This window comes from Macrobrachium rosenbergii, chromosome 40, assembly GCF_040412425.1.
Source record: "Macrobrachium rosenbergii isolate ZJJX-2024 chromosome 40, ASM4041242v1, whole genome shotgun sequence".
NCBI lineage: Eukaryota > Metazoa > Arthropoda > Malacostraca > Decapoda > Palaemonidae > Macrobrachium > Macrobrachium rosenbergii.
This window is the reverse complement of record NC_089780.1, coordinates 27705478-27722665: the sequence shown is the minus strand read 5'-3', so window position 1 is coordinate 27722665 and position 17188 is coordinate 27705478. Positions and strand designations below refer to the sequence as shown.

At 38.5% G+C, this 17188-nt stretch overlaps 1 protein-coding gene and 1 long non-coding RNA gene across 5 annotated transcripts in view; both read left to right on the top strand.

The window, feature by feature from the left end:
* Positions 1-967, top strand: part of LOC136826288 (uncharacterized) — a 181465-nt gene extending 180498 nt beyond the window's left edge. For all 4 annotated transcript variants that reach the window (XM_067083505.1, XM_067083506.1, XM_067083507.1 and 1 more), the window contains one exon: positions 338-967. The gene's annotated coding sequence lies outside the window, so the exon portion shown is untranslated. The remainder of the gene's footprint in view (positions 1-337) is intronic.
* A 5754-nt stretch (positions 968-6721) lies between these two features.
* LOC136826287 (uncharacterized) overlaps positions 6722-17188 on the top strand; it is an 82155-nt gene continuing 71688 nt past the window's right edge. The window contains exon 1 of the long non-coding RNA XR_010849582.1: positions 6722-7031. This is a non-coding gene — a long non-coding RNA (uncharacterized lncRNA). The remainder of the gene's footprint in view (positions 7032-17188) is intronic.

The following is a 17188-nucleotide window of genomic DNA, read 5'->3' as shown; positions in this document are numbered from 1 at the left end:
GTTATAGTTTCTTTAAGTAAAAGTGTGCTGATGATAGCTGAGAGTTCATGGATGAAACAACGGTCGACATATGGATAAATAAATGGAGCAGGGCGACGAAATTTTTGTCTTTTCTTTCATAAATCTAACCTTGAAGATAAGAAAATGTGCAGAGAATTGAAGAAGTTCCTCTCCTAAATAATATATGCCCAAAGTCCTTTAGCATTAACATATAATGAACATATATTTTTCTATAAACATATAACAAATATTAGCTGTGTAAAATGAAAAAAAACAAAACTTAAAGAAAGAAAAACATGAAATGAAGACTAACATGAAAATTTTCTTTAAATTTTAGGGGGAGGGACGTTAGAAGCAACAGTTACACTCCAAGCAGGAAGAAGATACGAGCTAGCTGCAGAAGTTTCACGTATCAATACGTACGGCAATCAGAGTCACTGTATCAGTGATGCAATATATAGAAAATATTGTTACTGCAAAGATTTGCTCTCCTGACTTGAAAAGGCTACTTCTTATCGTGACAACGTCTACTGTGATGTGACTTTTATAACATGAAAAAACACTGCTGTGCTTTCAAGTAACCACTTTTTAGTAAGCTTGAGAATATTGCACTGCCTTGCACAGACAAGAAAAATCTCACTTCACAGATAAAATGTTCGTGTATCTGTCTTTCAGCCTGAATCATATTAGCTGGTTGTTGAGATGGTGGTAATAACTAAATACAGGTGGCGACTAAAAAAAAACCACTGACTTCAGTATCAATACCTAGTGAACCATTATCCAGTGCACCCCGTTCCTCCTGTGGAAACTTTTATAAGTAACATTGGCAGTGGTAATTCATTGTGCATTTATGGATAGCCTTCCCACTCAGTGTTAGATCAGCGTTGCGTAAGTGGATCAGTTTAAAATCATATTCATGTTCAGATGTAGTACAGACACCTAATAACATTAAAAGATTAAAGGCTAATGTTATGTCTTATGAGTTAAACTTTTAAGCACGGAGGCAAGTATAGGAAAAGCAGGTTATTCCCTAAAGCCTTGTTTAAGCCCCAGTGTAAGACACTTCTTTTTCTCACAAGGGTTAATGATTACATTATTTTTATTATCATATTTATTTTCCATTTGTTAACCCTCATTTTAATTATCTAAGTTTCATGGTACTTTAAAACTTATGTTTTATTTACGAATCATTTTCATTATTTTATCAGTATTCATTCTTGTTTGCGGCTTTGGTCTTAATTTTCTTTAAACCCCTTTTTCTTTTCCATTTCCACTCAACCGCTACTCAGACCGAAGCCTTTCAAATGCTGCTCTCTCTTCCCATCAGCTTAAACAGTAAAATTACTGTCCTACTGCCAGCCCCTGTTCCTTCTGCTTCTTCACTCTTTCAGTCCTTGGCGACTTTCAGACTAAAACGGACGAAATATTCTGACAAGTAAGCTAGTAAGTGAAATGTATCGTGCTACAACCGTAGAGTTCTGTGAGTTTTTATTCTCACTTAATGATTGTCCGTTTCGTCTGTCAAAGATTTATTTTCATCTACCTCGACGTTAAATTTTCCGCGGGTCTCAACTCAGCTCAAAGAGTAGGGAGCATTGCTGCGATAAGGAAAGTTTCCCTGGTGGTGCATGGTGTTTTTGCTCTTGTTTCCACTTTTTTGTTACTCCACAAGTAAACAAACAACCTTACGAGGATAATGTGACCACGTCCTCAGTTTCAACATCCCTGTATTGAGGCCCAAAACCAAACAGACTGGTGTGAGTAAATACACCGTGAATGAAAATTAAATCCATTATTGTCAGCTTTTGAATGTATAGCTATTGCACTCGCGCTGTCTTAAGATGACGTTATGTGCCGTCGCTAAGAAACCTGGTTCAAGGTACCTTCCGTCTACATACTTACACAAGGGCGTTTCATTGTTGAGATTGTTCATCTCAATTCCTGCCCACGGTCAACTACTAGGAGAGCTTGCGTCTATCCACTTTTGCCGTCAACGCTAATTATGAATGGCAACAATTTTCATAATCACCTTTTGTTCCTTCTTCTTATTATTATTATTATTATTATTATTATTATTATTATTATTATTATTATACTGTTTTTAACAGTTCACAAAAGACTAGAAGTAGATAGATAGATATATAGATAGGTAGAATACCTGACCCGTACCTGATGAACAGTCTAATCCAGGTAGAGTGAGGATTACCTCGTCGAGGTCGTCCCGTTTTGATTGCATGTATTTTGACGGAACAGTGGGCACTCACCTCTCTCTCTCTCTCTCTCTCTCTCTCTCTCTCTCTCTCTCTCTCTCTCTCTCTCTCCACCCCGCACCCATACCTGAACCTGTGACAGTTGAGTCAGCTTGCCTGACTGCACAGCTGTCCAAGATGGCTTTCCCAATCTCTACCGTTTCTAATCGCATAATGTTGAGATTTCAAATTCTTTTATTTTTTCCTCCGCATACTTGTATATTTCCCATAGATTTTACCTCTGTAACTAACTTTTTCCAGCACTTTCACACGTTTAACGATTTTGCAAGTGTGTTCAAAAGCATTGTATCGTACGAGACAAGACAATTATTATTCATCGTACGATAAAGAAAGCTATAAAGGTCAAGGAACTTGAATTCCCCTCTCTCTCTCTCTCTCTCTCTCTCTCTCTCTCTCTCTCTCTCTCTCTCTCTCTCTCTCTCTCTCTCGTCCTCAGTTCACGATGAACCCTTTGGTGCGGTAACACGACTTCACATGTCCGACTTTAAATACGCTTTGTCAACAACCCGCGAAGTAAATCATCTATTAATGTTGCGATAGTGATTACAGTTTGTTATAACATTAATCATGTATGTGTCACAAAAATTCTCATTAATCATAACTATATTTATCATAATATTCCTTCCTACTCGTTCCAAGTTGCCGTAGTCTGTGGGTAGGAGCAGCACAGACGGTCGCAATCACGATCCATTTGCACAGAGGCTCCTCGGCAACACATCCAATCCACGACACATTACGCCATCTGCCTCAGTCTTCCTCACTCCTTAATCCTATCTGGATATGAAGGCCCTACTTTTCCCTCTCTTTTGGCACGCCATTTACCCAGCCCTTTGTTGGTCTTCCTCTCCTCCGTCCAGCACCTCAGAATCATGAACTCTTCATGCTTCTTCCGCACCTCAGTTACTCATGTATGTAAAAACACTCAAAATATGTCAATGGTAAGTTAACTGAAAGTGATAGTAATTATAATCATTGTTAATTGAAAATGCTGGGACATACTTCGCCAAATACGTAATAAATAATAGCTTTATAAATTCATTCACTATTGTGGACTCATGAATTTTACCCATCACCCTCCCACTTGGATTATTAACACCATAAGCTGCTGATTGTTCATATATAGCATTGATGGTAGTTACACATGCATGACATTTCATAAAACTTTTCATGGGCTTCTTTTATTTATCTTTGTTCCCTTTCAAAAAACGAAGAATAAAAAATGACTAAATTTGTCTTTAAATAGTTCAGAAATAAGTTTAAACATTATACCGGATTAAACAATATCATCATCGTTCACGAGGTAGCAGGGCCTTATACTCAGACTTTGAATGGTTAGTTGTATTTTCAAGAGAAAAAGAAGGTACTGGGGCCATTTATTGACAGCTAAAAGAGACTCTAGCCGTATTCAGTTAGTCAGGCGACTATCGCCTACCTTAGTTTAACCAGACCACTGAGCTGATTAACAGCTCTCCTAGGGCTGGCCCGAAGGATTAGACTTATTTTACGTGGCTAAGAACCAGTTGGTTACCTAGCCACGGGACCTACAGCTTATTGTGGAATCCGAACCACATTATACCGAGAAATGAATTTCTATCCCCAGAAATAAATTCCTCTAATTCTTCATTGGCCGGCCGGAGACTCGAACTCGGGCCTAGCAGAGTGCTAGTCGAGGACTCTACTGACTCGTCCAACGAGGAACTGTTAGTTAAACTGTGTATTTACCAAGATCCAAGGACTCTGATACAAAAGGATATGGTGCTACTCATATATTATTATCTAAATAAGAAGTATTTAACGCGAAATTAAGTTCTTCTCAGGGGAATTCACGATGACGATTCTGGTATTATATAGACTAAGTACCCAGTATGACCGACAATCTTATATTATACCACAACTTACCCAATATATATCGATTCTGAGGTAATATCTGAGAGAGAGACGATATCTACCTCTGATCATAGTTTTAATCTTGATAAAGGTAACATACGGTGCATATTTCCGCAATTTTCCTATTTTCAAAATTTGTAAAGGTTTGTATCTATTCTCGACTGCAAGGGCCAAGGAGTGTAAACATTGCCATTCTTTTCAGTTTTCTCTTGACCAGATTACAGAAAACAAGTAGTTTTTGCAGTTCCACTAATTATATTTAATTACTGATTAATCATTATTTATTTCCTGATGATTACTGTACATTAAACTTAGAGAAATTTCATATGGGACTTTAAATCATATGCTATATCTTTTGTATTTACAAGATATTGCCTGTTTACTTTGTGTGTCATTGTTTCGCGTAAAACTTTCAGATGATCTAGTTCTGACTCTGACATGTGCTTTCAGAATGAGTTAAACTCATTTCAATGGATGTTTAATCCAAAATTATTTCATCTTCAATGTGACGGTTTCGGTCATATTATTGCCGTATAGGCTATTAACTTTTTAGCTCCGTTTGCCATTTTAAATGGCGTCTGCATCACGCTTTACAGAGAAACTTAACAAAAGAACCACAAATATTAGTTATTTAAGCAAAATCTAAATTTTAGCACATAGTATTAGTGAATATACATTATTCTTTAATATAACTCCTCTTTATTGTCTGTTTGTTGAAATTTTTTAGTATTATGTCGTGTTAATTTCAGCCTTGCGTCAACTTTTACAATGCGTTTTACTGCTATTTTTACCAAACATGTAAATCAACATACCTTTAGGATTTTCATTTTTAAATATAATACATCTTTACTATGGCATATTACTACTAAATAACCAATCATATATTATAAAAAAATTTTATTTCGTAGACTGTAGAAAAAAGTCTTTCTCTATAAAACTTTTAAAAACATAAGCATTAGTTATTCATTTCAGCACTCTAACTTAAGATAGCTCTCACGCAAGGATTTTATTTTTTATTTTAGAAATTCATGCAACGGCCATGATTAAAATTTAGGTTTAAAGGACATTAAAATCTATAATTAATCTATAGCTTATATCATTTCGATAAAAATTTTAGTATCCTACATAAAGTTAAGGTAAAAAACAATTGTCAGTTACTGTTTTTCATATATTATTAGTCTAGGGTTACTTTAACTGTCAATAGATGTCCATAGCGGCGTTGTCCAGAATTGCCAAGAGGATAACACACCTATAAAAAATACAAAAAAGTTATGAAATCGCCAGATAGAACACACAACTAATATACGTATTTATGCTTTAGAAAAAATTAATTATTTGATTTATATGAAATGGCACATTCTAGTGTTTTTTATATATCTAGCCGATTGTCTTTATTTCTTTTGTTAATATCTTAGGCTCTTCTGTCTTCCGCGAGTAGACCTGTTCACAGCGTTGCCAGAGATGGAGATTTATTCCTATTTTTAGGGATTTTGGGTTGCTGATGGGAATATGGGGATTTAATGTCTATTTAGACCCAAATCTGTCCCTAATGCTCAAGTATCTTAATTTAAGCCTAAAAAAGATCCTAGGCACTTCATGCCTCTTCAAAATATGTATCTTGGTCCAAAGGTAATAACATCAATTTCAAATAATACACACGGTCTTCCCCAGCAAGCTATTGAGGAATTCTAGAAAAGGTGCTTGGCTTTTTTTATAGAAAGTGTCAAGCAAATTTGCGTGAGATTTTATTTAAGAAATTCAGTTTTGAAACGCATGAGTGCTATTGATCCTAAATCTGTTGTTAAGAGGGAGGTTGCTTCTAATCGCCCCATTAGCTTCTTTGTTACCAGGTATTATCGAAGATAGTGCGCTACATGATTAATGGAGATCCTTGCGAAACAAAACGATCTTGATGCAGATATGCCAGTAGAAGAATTTTGGAATCATATCAGAAAAATAAAAAACAGGTGATGATAGCTCTGAGTTTCCTGTTTTAACCAATTTTGTATTCTTCATATCAAGCCTCCCTCATTCAAGCTGTACAGCAGAAAAAATATTTTCTGCTGTTAATGTAATGAAAACAGTAGCCTACAGGAACAAGTCAAGCAAAATTTATGTGGCTTACTTCATTCCAAGCGATATTTAAAAGACAACACTTGCTTTTATTTTCCAGTTGATGAGATAATGATTAGTAAAATGAATTCCAGCCTCTATATTGATAGGGAGGATGATTCTGATTAAAGAACATATTTTCATACTGTTACCAATTTTCATATTCATTACTGCGTTATTGTAACATTGTTAATTTGCAAGTTTTTTCTAATCAAATGAATAATTTTTTCAATGAAAATGTCAATCCTGTTTTAGTTTTTCATAATGTTGTAAATCTTGAGAGTATTAAGTCAATTATGTAGGATTGTGCTTCATTTTTCCTAAAATTACTATTTTTTCCTTTCTCATATACAGTATAAGTGTATTTATATATATATATATATATATATATATATATATATATATATATATATATATATATATATATATATATATATATATTTATTTGTCAAAATGGGGATAAATGAAAAAAAAATATCCCCATTTAAGGGATATTTCGGCTTCGGTCTCTGGCAACTCTGCCTGTTCAGGAAATGCATTACTTAGATATGCAGTAAGCTGAAACTTTAATTGTGCATTTGACGATGGTTAGCAGTATTGTGTTGATAGATCAGCCGTCCATAAGAGATTTAAGTTCAGTTCAACTCTCGTTCTTTAGAACCATAACAAGTCTTTGACCATAGGTCAATACTGAAATTCTCCATCAGCCAAGGATAACCTGCTGTATACAGTGGCTCGCCGCTCGTACCCCAAGATACACAGGTATTTGCGTAGGCATGATAAATTTAGTATTCTTTTCGCAGCTTAGCTGCCTTGCTGATAGAAAAGTAAACTACTTCTGTGTTTTGGCGACAATGTTAATGCGGAAGTGGGTGAGATTTGAAGGTTCTGCTTGGTAGTTTCAAATGATGAAAGTGCCTTATAGACCTATACATATTTATTAAAGATATAAACGGTTAAGGGATAAAACTTGGTGCATTTCCAGGATTGCGAATTTAGCCGGACCATAATCTTCAGGAAACAGAAGGGTCAGAAGATCTGGCTTTGATGTTTGTGAACGTGGATAGGCCTAGGTAGGCCTGTACTCAAGGGCATAAGATTTTCCCAGACCATAGGACTGTATTAACAGTACTAGGCTAGATGAATTTGGCATACATTAACCTCGGCTGTGGGGAATGATAAGATTTAAGCAGTGATAAAATTTAAGCCATACTAGTTAAGCTCAGGCTAGAGGGAACAGCAAAATTATTTTTACTTTGTTACTTGAAGAAAAGAACAGAAACCATACTACTGTAACCTGCAATACTCAAGTTAGAACAGTATTCAGCTTACTGTTACCAGGTTAATTTGTTTATGAATTCAGTCATGTAGGTGGTGAAAGGAAAGGTGGCAATATGCAGTCACATTGCAATATGTTGGAAATATTTTTTGGAATAGGTTACGTGTTCGGCTTGGTTTAGGTAAAGATAATTGAAGCTGAATCAAGTTGCAAAGAGGTTATTATGAGATGGCTTATGAATTCATGACATTGTGTTACTGAAGTTAAGATATTGTGCTACTGAAAGCTTGATCAGGTTAGACTGATGTATGCATTTACAGTTTTAAATCTTGAACCATTTTGCTAGTTTTTAATTTACCAATTCCTAATTATAAGGAAAGTTTAGAATTGCTATTAAAAATTTAAAATGATTTCTAGTTTTTAGCATGTTTAAAGAATGGGTTGCAGTTTTACTCCTCATTTGGTAAATGAGTGAAATGGTGTTTTAGGTTGCTTATCTCATATATGATTGCAACATATGACAGTTTAGTTATGTTTTGATACAGAAATAATGTCCCATTGTGTATAATGTTAGTTATGGCATAACTTGATCTTTATACAGTAATCACCATACTAATACCAGTTTTTTTTTTTTGTATTATTTTAGAAAGAGGAACCAGCCCAAAATGACATGAAAATATGTTTTTCTAGGTGATTTTGATGTGTTTTGCATGAATATCACCTTCATTTTCCTCGGAAATTAACGGTTTTAGACTTTACTCGAGCACCTACAGTTTCCGGGCCCACTCGACCGCCGACCAAAATCGGCGGAAGAACACCAAAACCAACATGTCGTGCTTGCCAAGAATCTGTAAATATGGATAAGGCGTGAAGCGCCGTTCCATGCCACTGTAACCCCTGGCTGCGCGCGCCAGCGCAACATTACCTCTTGCCAGAAAATGTGTTGCTTGCCAAGAATCTTTAAATATGCGGATAAGGCGCGACATGTTGGTTTTGGTGTTTACTGACAGCACACATAAACAGGACGACATGTTGGTTTTGGTGTTCTTCTGCCGATTTCGGTCGGCCGAGTGGGCCCGGAAACTGTAGGTGCTCCGAGTAAAGTCTAAAACCGTTAATTTCGAGGAAAATGAAGGTGATATTCGTGCAAAAGACATCAAAATCACCTAGGAAAACATATTTTCATGTCATTTTGGGCTGGTTCCTCTTTCTAAAAATTTACCTTTTTTTTTTTAATAGAATTAAATCCTAAGTAATGAAATTCATTGTACAGTACAGGGTAGTTGGTAATGTGTAAACAGAATATCTGGCTTGGTGGTGAAATATATTCTGGATCACTTGACATGTTCAGCTCAGTTTGAATAAATATAATTGAACTCAAGTTAGAAGTTTTTTAAGAAGGTATCATAAGATTGCTAATAAAATACTGTTGTAGCTTTTCATGTTTTAAAGGAAGTAATGTGTTGGGTTTTAAGTTTATTTGTTATATATACTCTAAAAGTTTCTTTCTGTATTGGCTAGTTATGCATCCAGATTTGATGATTTTATGACATTATTACAAGTTAAACTGGATTTATAGATCTTGCAATAGGAGAGCTGTTGCACTTAAGTAGGTTAGGCTGTTTAAGCATGCTGTGCCATATTTGTTCCTCTATAGTACTTTTTGCTATGGTGCAGGTAATTATTATAGGGAAAATATTAGCAAGACAGGAAATATATTAAAGTATTGATAATTTTGGTTGAGACACATTCTGTAATAAGTTTAGAATTTTTTCAAGATAATAAGAATAATTTCTGCTAACAAATGATACAGAGTTAAAAACTGAACTTTTGAAACAAATTAATTTTCAAAGAAAACACACTAGGTTATTAGCTGTCTTGGCCTACTTACTTGTTAACTTTATCAAGGCATCAAAATCTTATACTGATACAGGCTAATACCAGATAATGTCCCATCATATTAATTTACTTAACGGCTAAGAGTGCTTAATAAACTTAGTATGTCATTCATAAGAGTTTATGTAGTGAAAGGTGTTTGAAATTCACTGATATTTTTCCTGTATAACTTTAAGTTTTGAATATAGTATTACTTTAGCAAAATACTTTCAAATAGACTTGATTGATCAGTGTTATATAATTTGGGTATAAGAAGGCTTTCTCACTGATTGCAAGAGAAACTGGTTTGTGATTGAGGAATGCTATAAGTTTTCTCTGGTCACCAACTTGTAAATGGCGCTGTGTTGATATATTTCTCCACTGATCTTAATTTGGAATGTGTAGGATCAAAAGGGAGAGAAACTTTTCAAATTCAGCACTATAATTTCTGCTGTATCTGTTGGCCTGGGAAGAAAACAGGCAACAAAATGCCAATGATTGGTTGAGTGAATGTCCAATCATTAACATGATTATTTTATTTGGATTTGAAATGTCACACTGCATTTTATATGTTTACATTAAGTTATAGGAAACACTGCAAAATCTTGGCACACTGATTATTCAAAAGACTTTCAGCTGTATTATCTGGGATGAATCTTACCTAACCTACTTTTAAAGTTAACTTAAGTCTTCACTTCATTAGGTGTGACCAGCATTCAAAGTAAATAAGATTAATGCTTGATGGACCCAGGTGGACTGTCTGTAATCACTTGTTTCCCACCTGATGGCATTGGAAAGTTTACGTTCATATCGGAATTCTTCACGTCATTTCCTTATGCCTACGGTGTAAATCTGGTTCAATAATTTTTGTTTTATTTCTGGCTGTTTTTCTCCCATACAATATCTTGCTTGTTTTCTGTTACGCTTTATTGCATATACAGCAGGCATAGATAGAGGCATTAGGTTCTGTGCAAATTAGTATTATGTAAACCAAATGTATTTGATTGGGCATGATGATCATGCAGGTGCCACCATTAGAGTTAATGAGTGGACTTTATTTTTTCTTCGCAGTGTGAGAATGTAAAAGTGGTCTCACAAGAGTTAATAATCTTGTGAGGTATTTGAAGATGCGAGAGGCCATTAGTTTCCATAGACAGTTAGGTCTGGTCATAAGTCTGCTCTGTCTATTCTTTCTTCTTCTTGTGGTGTTATTCCTCTCTCACTCCTGCTCCCTCTTTTAACACTCCCTATGTGGTTCCGGATAAATGGGTAGGTAAACTTGAAGATATGAGTTTGCTTCTGTCGTCAGTTAGACACGTGACCAAGTATATAAAAAAGATTAATCACCTGAGAGAGAAAGTATCAGAGCCTTTGTCTGACTGTAACCTACCCTCTGGACTGCCCAGCATCAGTAGGCTTTTGTCGCTGCCAGAGAGCTAAGCCATGCCTCGGGACAGAGGTCTATGCCCTTCGCCGCCTCTCTTCAGCCACGTACTGTCTCACAATCAACTTGTTCTGTGAAATATTTGTTCAGTCGAGGTTAGTGTTCATGTCAACTGATTCACGCATTATCATCATTTGATGAGAGTGACGATGGTGGATGTGTGATCTTGTTGAGTTATGTAAGGTCCATAAGCTTAGTATTCCAGTTATTTTGAGAGTTTTTGAATGGTGCATCAGTGTTTTAGTTGTTCAATCATTTACCCATTCTGTATCTTCATTTACTGGTATTCCTTCTGTTTCTGATGTTGATCCTTCCCCTCACACTTGATCCCACCTCTTTCGCCTTGTATTCCTCTGTACCTGTTTATACTAGCGGCCCATTTTTTGCCACCATTTCTGGTGTTATGCAGACTCTCTGCTGTCATGTCAGCAGAGTTGTCACTCAAGCCAAAACTTTCGTCTCTTTGGGATTTGTTGTTGAAGCATGAGGTGGATAGTTTGTCTCCCTACTGGTGTTGTGTGAGAACCCTCTCCTTTCTCCCATCTTGTCTTCCTCCCAGCCATCTGGTGCTTCCCACCAGTACCCCATGATGTCACCATCTCAGGCATCTATCGCCTCTCTGTCCCTGTCCTCAGATTTATAATTTTCTGCCATCTGTTTTTATATAAGTAACTTACCCAGTAATTACTTAGCTATTAGTTTCTACTATCGGCAGCTTAAAAGTTTGAAATTCGCGGGCCACGCTAGTTTGTTTTGGGCTTTGGTGATGTCCATTAGTTGGCAGTAGCTTGAATTTTGGAATTCTTTGCTGGTTGTCTTCTCTCATCGGCAATTGGTGAAGTATTCTTTTGGAGCCTTGCGGCACAATTTAGTTAGCGATAGGCAATTTCTGATTACCGATTTATGACTTTTTGCCTGTTTTTTGGACTTGTCTTTTGGAATTTTTCATAATGTCTGAAACTAGTGTTTCTAGTACTGTATCAGGTATTGTAGCAAAGGCTGCAATACAAGATTGATTAAGGAATCGTATGACTCGCACATGATTTGCATTCAGTGTAGAGGACAAACATATTCAGTTGACTTGAGGTGTACAGAATGTAGTGATTGGGATGTTAAGAAATGGAAGACCTTAGACTCGCATTTAAAGAAACTTGCTAGGGACAGGAAAAGGAAAGCAACCACTAGGGAAGTTAGTAAAGCACTAGCTACTGTAGTCAGGATTCGTCTGCTAAGTCAGATACGAATGCTCCTGTAATTTCTTCGAGTCCCATTCTAACTCTTCTACCTGTTCAAACCTCTCCTTTACCCGGCTCTCAAGTTTCCAATCCCAACCCCATGACCAGCCTGGAGTCGAAGATTGACACACGTTTTGAATTGATTGTTGAGTCGATCGCCAAGTCAGCACCCTCGGTTAAAGTGCTCGTGGATAAGAGTGAATCAGAGCACCCTGTAGCGCCCAGTACTAGTGCAGTGGTAATGGAGGAGGTGACTGTTCGGCCCACCGATTCTCCTAGGCCAAGATCCCTGGCATACTCCCTAGCACCTAGGAGGAGTCAAACTGGTAGCCTAGGGGAGGTTGTGGGGTCTGCCCACGAGCAGTCACCCCCTCGGTTCAGTCTGTCAACTTTTCCCAGACTGCAACCAAAGGCCATTGGAAAGGCCTTAAAGTGGATGCTCATCGTATATCCTAAAGTTCTGAGGAGCACAGTCCCAGACGTCAATGGTGCTTTTTGGACAAGTCAAACCCTCTGAAAAGGTGTGCAGTGATTTTTGCGGACTCTTCACCTGTGCTTTGCAAGAAGAGCAAGGATACCGTGTGGCCCTCTTATAGGCACTGGGATAGCCTGGAGTAGTTTTCTTCTTTGTCCAAGAGAACCTCTTCAGCAGTATCAGGTCTGCCTTCTTGAGTTGAGCACCCAGTGGTTTCAGCGCTGCAGTTAGCGCCTGACCACCCAGCAACTACCATTAGCGTAGTAGCACCCAAGCTTCCAGCTGCAGACAAGTGCCCGTTGGCACCCAAACTTCATAGTGTTTCGTCTTTGGTGCCCGTTCCTTCAGAGCGCCCATCGGCACCCACACTTCTTCCTTCGCGTGTTGGTGTTTCTTCAGTCGCTTCTTCCAGTATGCCTCCTCCTGCAGTTGACCCAATCCAGAGTAAACTTGACAGCATTTTAAGTTTACTCGAGAAGGGTCCTCCAGCTTCCAAGACTCCGGACGGATTTATTATTGTCTCCTGTTTCTTCTGATGAAGAAATTGTAACAGAACAAGACGTTCCTTCGATGGCTTATTCTTCACTGCTGAGATTCCTTTTAGCCACCTTTCTGAGCTTCTTTTCACCAGCAACTCCCTCCTCTCCTGCATCAGCCTTTTTTATGGAGGCTCAGTTGGCTGCTTCCTCCAAGTTACCTAAGCAGGTTCTCTCCTCTTCAGCACAGAAGGCACTGAGTGAAGTAGAGGGGTGGCTTGCAGAAAAGGGACCAAGGTAAAGCTACCTTTTGTTTTCTGCCTTCCAGACTTGTAGAACGAGTTATCGTTTCTATGCTACGGGGGAAGCTCCTTCCCTGGGAGTCTCTGCCTCCTCCCGGGGGGACTTCTTTGGTCTTACAGACTCAGCCAGGAGGTCAGCATTCACGTCAGCGAAGATAATGTTTTCGGCCTCAGAACTAGCGCATTTGTTGAAGAATATTTAGGATTTGTACCTTGACTCGGCAAGATGAGGTGAAACTACTGAAATTTCTGTGGACATCTTTTATTTCTCAATTAGCCTGCTTCTCTCTCTGCAGCTACAGCCACGCCAACAAAAAGGCAGCAACATGCCGAATGTTCCCAAGAGTTACAGATACAGCACATTACAGAAAACTGTTCCTTTTAAAACATTAAGGAACACATACATTGCATCCCTCCCCTTTTTAGTATAGTACTGCATAATACTGTACTGGGACTACAAATTCAATTTGTGATTACTGTAATTTACATAAGACACTCCAAAATAGGTAATTTACATAAGACATTCCAAAACAGTACTTAATGTTCAAACTCAAACTATTCTTGGAACATAGTAAAACAAACTTGAATTCAACAGCTTTCATATTTTTTTTGTGTGTACAGTATTGTATTCATACTACAGTACACCCCCTGTATTCGTGGGGAATGCGTACCACACACACATACCCCCACCACCCCCCCGTGTATAGCTAAAACCCGTGAATACTTAGAACCCTTCTAAAAACACTTAGAACTGCCTATTTTGATAGTTCAAACACAAAAAAAAATGCTTACACAGGTATTGTCCTACTTACGATGGGGTTAGGTTCCAAAAAAACCCATTGTTGGTTGGAAAAAACTTATCTCAAGTATAGCCTAGCCTGCACTAGGGTATTCAGTACCATGTATACATATATGGTAGCCTACCCTATACTATAAAGTACACTCTATACATACATGGTATAGTAATTATTATCAGCTAATTCTGGAGGTTCATGCAGAGTGACTTATGATAATTCAATACAAAGAGAAATTGAATAACAAGAATTAGCTTAGCCTACACTATGGTATATCGTATACATAAACGGTAGCCTAGCCTACATTATACTGTACTCTATGTTCACATATCGTATTATACAAACATCAACATAACAAATATGCATCTTTTCCATGGGCCTTTTGAAATGTTATGCCTTAATTCACTGTATCCAGTAATATTGTATATATTGCTTTTGTATTATAAATTGCAATGATAGCGATCAATGTTTTGGTTTGGAAATCAATTACACGGTAAGTTTATTTTGCTTTATTTAACTCAGTTCAGAGCACTTTTCTGCGTCTAGTTAGTGCAAATGAATCTCTAGATAATTTATTTATATGGGGAAGGGTTATTTTTCAGTATACAAAGTGTTTTTAAGTTGAAATATAACTTAAATACGTCTCATTGTGAAATTAACTTAGCTTTTTTTTTTCATTAATAGATAATGTTGGCTGTTTGGGGGCATGTTTGTTTGTGTAAAAAAAATCAAGATTCCGTTCGCTCTTTCACTAGATTTCATCATAATACGAGCTTTACGTATTTATCGTTTATCGGCGTAAAAATAGCAGTACAGTAATGTGTTCTTTCATGCCCAGTAGCTTTGATTAAAATACTTTCTCTCCAATTTTAATTACAGTTGAGTTTCATCCATGTTGCCAATGCATGATAATTTATAGTCATTAGCAGCTTGAATATTGTTTTCTCGGCTTCAGCTACAACTTGCAGCTTAAATTTGGCAGTATATTTCCTTGCCTATCTTTAATCCATACTGAATAAGGGTATAATGTAAAAATATATCAGTCCTATTCTACTTGACTTCATTTGTACTATATAACCATGGTAATTGTGTATTACCATATGGTGGTTGAAATACAAGCAAAACGGCTGTTGTTATCCGATTCGGTGATAAGCAAAACAACAGTTTCTCAGTCGGTCATTTATGGCTGTACATATTTACGCAAGAGTATAACGTTATTAACAGTACTTTTATTATTCTCTTTTACTTTTTTAACTAGAAGATGGGATAAAGGGATGGAGGAAAAGAAGTTGGTCTATTGTAATTTGGTCTCTCTCACTGCCTGATTGTACGCTGCTGCCTGCGCCCGCGTTAAATTTAAAAGTATATTATAAATATTGTCGTATCAGTATTAATTGCTTACCCCATTACAAAATCAAATTATTGTAAGGCAGATTATTGTAACTTGAGCAATACCTGAGTATTTTAATAATTTTATCACAAAAAGTGCAATTAGTCATGAAAATGAGATGAAAATACAGTAATTAGTGAATATTTCTCAGTGAAATATACCATGAATGGGCGAATTTTCAGCGAATAATGTGTATATAATTCCATAAGGAAATCCGCGAATAGGTGAGTCCTCGAATCGTGAGACCGCAAATATGGGGGGTTTACTGTATGTCAGAAAAATTGAAAACATCTATTGCCTTCAGCACAAAACAAAATCAGAAACTCTTCAAAGAAAACATTATACATAACATGTAAGAGGTGCAAAAGAAATGAGCAGGTAAAAGTTACTGCTGCTTTGCTGCTTTATTACAGATTCAGGCAGTTTATATAGCGGCCGACTGGCACCGAACCGCGGAAGACAATGAGATTGAGTGTGACCTGAGGTCAAAAACAATTAACAGCCCCTGTGTTGACCAGCATCATCCTGCCGGAGACGGTGTCACGGACGTAGAAGCCTACTGGTTCTGGGCCCCTGGATTTTTTGGTTGCCATGGCGGTTTGTCCTGCTGGCCGCCACCACCCCCGTTTTTTGAACGGGCGAACAAGCAGGGCGGCAGGCAGTTTCGGGCGTCTTTGCCGAACCACTTGTGGTAGCGGCACAGGCCTGGGGAACTCCATCTGTTGTGGGGCCGTGGACGTCTCCTGGCGACGATGTTGACGCCCTGCTCCATTTCTTCTTCCTGCTGGACGGAGCTGACTGACTGTGTGGGCGCTGTTAGCTGCTGCGTGGCCTTCACGCAGTCCGTGAGGTGCTGCGCCGTTTGGATGAGGTCGTCAAGGGGCATGATGTAGGGGTGAGGAATCTGGGTGCGGACCTCCAGGAGGAGCTGGCGAAGGTAGATCTCCCGTGACAGGCTTATTTCCTGCCGCTTTTTCCTGCCGTCGAAGTCTGGTAGTGAAAGGAGGTCCTCAACCATGCTCCATGCATCTACTGCGTTGAGGTCATGCCGTGGGTTTACGGTGAGGTCGATGGCGCGGGCGGCCTGCTCGGCGATTGGTAGGGAGCACGTTTCGAGGAGGGCTTTCTTCGCGACGTTGTATGTGAGGGGGTGTGCACTGGACACCCGCTAAACGAGTTTTCTGTATACCTCCTCCGGGAGGGCATTAAGGACCGTGTCGGCCTGCAGAATTTCGTCTGTCAGGTGCGCTACCCTGAAATGGCTCTCGACCCTACGCAGCCACATCGTTGGGTTCCCCTGTATGAACGGCAGCAACTTTATGGACAGGGCAGCCCACGACTGTGTTGCCGGGCCATGGAGTGTTTGGGGCGCGGGCATGGGTGTGGAGGTGCAGGAGGGCCTCAGTGCGGGGACGGGCGCGAGTGAGATGGGAGGAAGGTAGACCTCTGAGTCCGCAAGGTCCGCGGTTAACTGCACAAAGGAGGGGATGTCCGCGTCCATGCTTGCTCTTTGCCCTCTTACTGGAGTGGGGTATTCGCGTCAAAACGCACTTCCATGCGCCGTGTGAGTCCGTTAGTGACGCTGGTGATTTTGCCGACGAGAGTCGGCACGCTCAAACGCTGGTTACAGCGCCGTGTTTAGTCCGCTA